Source organism: Condylura cristata, unplaced genomic scaffold (genome assembly GCF_000260355.1).
Source record: "Condylura cristata isolate star-nosed mole 26May11 unplaced genomic scaffold, ConCri1.0 scaffold00010, whole genome shotgun sequence".
NCBI classification, from domain to species: Eukaryota; Metazoa; Chordata; class Mammalia; order Eulipotyphla; family Talpidae; genus Condylura; species Condylura cristata.
In genome coordinates this window covers 55317951-55321968 of record NW_004567111.1, presented here as the reverse complement: position 1 = coordinate 55321968, position 4018 = coordinate 55317951, and the positions used below count along the sequence as shown (strand labels likewise).

Below are 4018 nucleotides of genomic sequence, written 5' to 3'. Positions count from 1 at the left end.
GATAAATAAAGCCATAATGTGGATTATTATCATTTTATAGATGAGAAAACTGGGCTGAGGAAAAAGAAGTGAATACCACATAACAACCCAGGAAAAAAACTCAAGTCTGCTTCAAACCCTAGGACCTTGCTTCACACCCCTCCATGTTACTCCACTTGTCACCACTATATTTGGGATGATAAAAAACTGTGCAGCTGTTAAGAAATACACACAGAAAAGTCCCAATCAAATACAGTTTGTATCCCAATCTAAGAGGAATTATTTACATACCAGCTGTTTTAACTTAGAGGAGACACTTAACCTCTCTGTACTTGGCATTCATTCAGGACTGCCTTAAGTGCTAAATGAACAGTAACATGCAGGTCTTGGTCCAGCGCACAATATCTTATAATAGTTAGCTTTATTATCACCACTATTATTTCACAAAGATTTATTGTTCAATGTAAAACAAAACTTTAAGGAATCCTAATTTTATTTCTCAAATTCTTAACAGAGCCAGCCTTCATCTCTTTTTAATTAAAATGTAACAACAGTCAGAGGTCCTATTTAGGAGGACAGAGAGACAAAATGTGATGAGCAGGCACCAGCAGTGCTCACATTTATAATCTCTGGAAGACTCAGCATGTTTATCTAGAAATAACTGCCTCCATTTTATTTTCTTTCTTTCCTTTTTTTATTATAGCAGTTATTTTTACATCATTTTGTAGATTTTTTTTTCCATCTCAATTGTAATCCCCACAAGTGTGTGCCATCACCATAATCCCATACACTTCCCTCCACACCCCCCTCCCTTTTTGATCCCACTCCCCACTCCCCACCTCCACAAAATGTCTCTGGTATATGGCTAGAACTGCCTCCATTTTAACAGTAACACAACCTATCATGCAACTCTCTCCTTTCTAAATAAAAAAGTATTACTCTAAATTTAGTAACAAGGGAAATATTCAAATTTGCCCATGCTATTAAGTGTGTGCCTTCTGATGAGTAGGGAAAATGTGTTCACAAGCAAGTTACTTTCTTTAGCTCTTAGCTTCTTCCAAAACCATTCAAAGAAAATGCTTAACTTTGGATGTGTATCCTTAGCTCTGACAGAATGTTCCCTTTGTTTGAAAGGAAAAACTCCAGATTCAGAAACCAAAAAATGTTTTTGGCATTAAATGGCCTCATGAAGAATATGTCTATTCAAATGTATACCGCCAGAGACCACTGCTCAAGTTCCTGTCCCCTGATGTCATCTTATGACTGGCAGTTTCTCATGGCAGTGTGGTGAAAAGGAGTTGCAAAAGAGATTGAGAAACAGACACATCTTGTCACTGCGGACAGACACAGTCAGGAAACAGTATCCTGGTGAATCCTGCAGCCTAATACTGAGCTCCAGACATGTTGGTGGCTAGAAAGGAGGTATGGGCAGTAATGTGGTGAAACCCTAATTTGTGGAGACAGTACTTAATACCTTTAAACACATGACAACAGACCCAAAATGGAGTCATTTGTGTTAAGCTTCACCAAAAAGAAGCTTAGCTTGGTCACCTTCTCAGCATCTCCCAGAAACAGAATCTTAAACCTATCGATCAAAATCATCTATGAGTGCTAGAGAGTGAGGCAATCTGACGGATCTCTACACTCATTAGATAGAAGTGGAGTGGCCATAACCAATTACGTTTTGTTACTTCATATTAAAATCTTGTATTTTCTATTTTCTCCTAGCTCCTTTTGTCTGCGAGATTGGATGTTATCCTATTTGTGAATCGTTGGGTAAAATCAAAATGATCTTGAAAATTTACTCAGTTGAAATTTGACTTTTAAAGATACTTTTCAAAACACCTCCCTCCAGTTATCTTTCAAGCCACCCAATGATGTAGGGCCAGAATTATCCTCCCACTCCTCAAACAAAGTTTCAAAGAGGTCTCTTAAATAGCCTAGATCTCCCTGGTAGTGGGTTTAAGTAGCGATCTAGAAAACCCAGTGCTGGCTCTCAGTCCTAGGCACTTCTTACCATACCTTCATCCAAAGACCCTTCCAAATTCCACTGTAATAACATAGTAAGGGCACATCTTGAATATATTCTTTCCTTTGAGACTTAATCGCCAGTTTGGGTAAAATAACCCCTCTATTTAAGTCTCTCCACATTCTCCACGCTGACAGCGCCTATTTGGCCTGGGATGGATAGCAAAACCCACCTCACTGTCCAGGTCGGGGTGGTCTGGTCAGGTCTGGGGTGGCGGTGATGTGTTGTTTTCCTCCAAGTGACCTCAGCAGGTAAACTTCATCTGGGGCGCTCAGATGTAAGAATAGCCTCAGGCGTTCCAGCCCCAAATGTAGCTCCTTGAAATTAGAAAACGCGGGTTGTTTGCTTTGCTACTTGATACCCATGGGCTGGGGTGTTGAAGAGGAGAATCCACCCGGAGCCCTAGCACCCTGTGAGTGCCCTAAGGCAGAACCCAAAGAAAAGCCACCGAAAAACGGAACACAGAGCTCGGGGTCACAGAGGGTTCAGGTTTTGTACTCGCAGGAACATTCCCAGCCAGCTGCAAACACCTCCCCCACCCACCCCACCCACACACCCACACACACACAGGCACACAGTTGCCTTAAGTCAATTGCATACATACAAGTCTGCCAGCCTCTTCTAAGGATCCCCTTCCTACCTTCTCCAAGGTGCCCTGGGAACTGCCTGGCCTTACCTGCGTGGTCTCCAGTATTTGGCAAGTCTCTCTGGTGTCCCTCCCACCACTCCCAAGTCTTCTGCAGCCTCCCTTTTCTCCTTCTCCCGCTCGGCCCCGTACCTCCAGCTCTTCTCTTCTCCACCCCCAGTCCAGCCTCTGCTGGGTTAGGCAGTAGAAAACTTTGCCCTTGCGCCCTGTAAACGCAACTCTAGATTGGGGTTTGAAAGGGTGGAGTGGGAGAGCAGGGATGAGGGAAGCGAAGCGACGCCCTGACGCCACTGCGCTTCCCAACCCCCCCACCATCCCACCCCACCCCCATCACTAGCTACCGTGGCAACCCAAGAAGCTCCCTAAGAAAGCCAGCGCTGCTCCAGGCCCTGCTGCTGCAGGAAGATGCCAAAATCTGTAACTGGAAGGAAAGTGGGCGCCCGCTGCTGCCGTACCCACAGCTCTCCACCCGGATACCCGCCGTGGGCTCGGGGGACAGCCCTGCGTGGGCTCGGCGGCTCTCCCTGGAGGCACAGACAGAACTGCGCTTTTAGGAATCCAGCCAACGAAATGAACAGAATTGGCGATTGTGGATTGCTAGCCTCCAATACCGCAAGTATCCGTACTCAACATTCAGTACCATTGCCTGAAATGAAGAAGATCCCGGTGAGTGTTTTGGATTAAAGTCTGCACTGAAATCAGTGGCCTCCTGCCTGCAACTTACCCCCAGAGAGGGCGGCGGAGTCGATCTCAGCTACTGCTCCGCTAGAGCTCTGGTCTGAGGACGTCCGTGTCAGCATTCCTCCACACTAATCGTCATCTAGTCTGGCCGCCAGAGTTGAGAATCCCATCAGAGAAGTGCAGCTGAAAGCATCCAGATCGCGGTGGGTGCCGGGGAGAAGCGGCCAGCCAACACAGAAAGTTCACAAATAGAAAGCTAAGCCGGTTCTTGAAGCTGAGCACAGGAAGTCCCTTCACCGCTAGGGGGCCTCAGCGCGCCCAGGCAAAGCTGTTGTCTCTGGAAAAGATTCTTGAGCCTTTACAACAGTCCACAACACACAGATAAGCCAGTTCTGTTCTTTTTGGAAGCGTCCCTTTGAAACTGAGGCTAAGTGGTTAAGTTGGTCTCAGACCCTAAGAGCACAACAGAGAGCAAAAAATGCACCTAACTTTCTCTTGGAGGCTTCTATTCGCAGACATACCATAGCTTACACAACTCTGAGCTAGCAGAAGCAAACAAGCTTGAACTAAACTCCTAGGTCAGTTGGAGACTGAGAAAGCAGGGGTAGGAGTACCCTACCCAGAGGTGGAGGCTCGCCAATAGAAACTCAAAACTCCAGTCTCTGAGGAAACATTTCTTCGTG

General features: G+C 45.9%; 1 protein-coding gene across 3 annotated transcripts in view; it reads right to left on the bottom strand.

The window, feature by feature from the left end:
* Positions 1-3586, bottom strand: part of KIAA0226L (KIAA0226-like ortholog) — a 44708-nt gene extending 41122 nt beyond the window's left edge. Inside the window, exons 1-3 of one of the 3 annotated variants that reach the window (XM_012723299.1) lie at positions 3379-3586; positions 3110-3300; positions 2181-2325 (exon numbers count right to left, since the gene is read on the bottom strand). The gene's annotated coding sequence lies outside the window, so the exon portion shown is untranslated. Of the gene's footprint in view, positions 1-2180; positions 2326-2786; positions 2953-3109; positions 3301-3378 lie in introns of those variants that run through there. The other 2 variants (XM_012723298.1, XM_012723300.1) reach the window with 2 other exon arrangements.
* Positions 3587-4018: the final 432 nt, after the last annotated feature.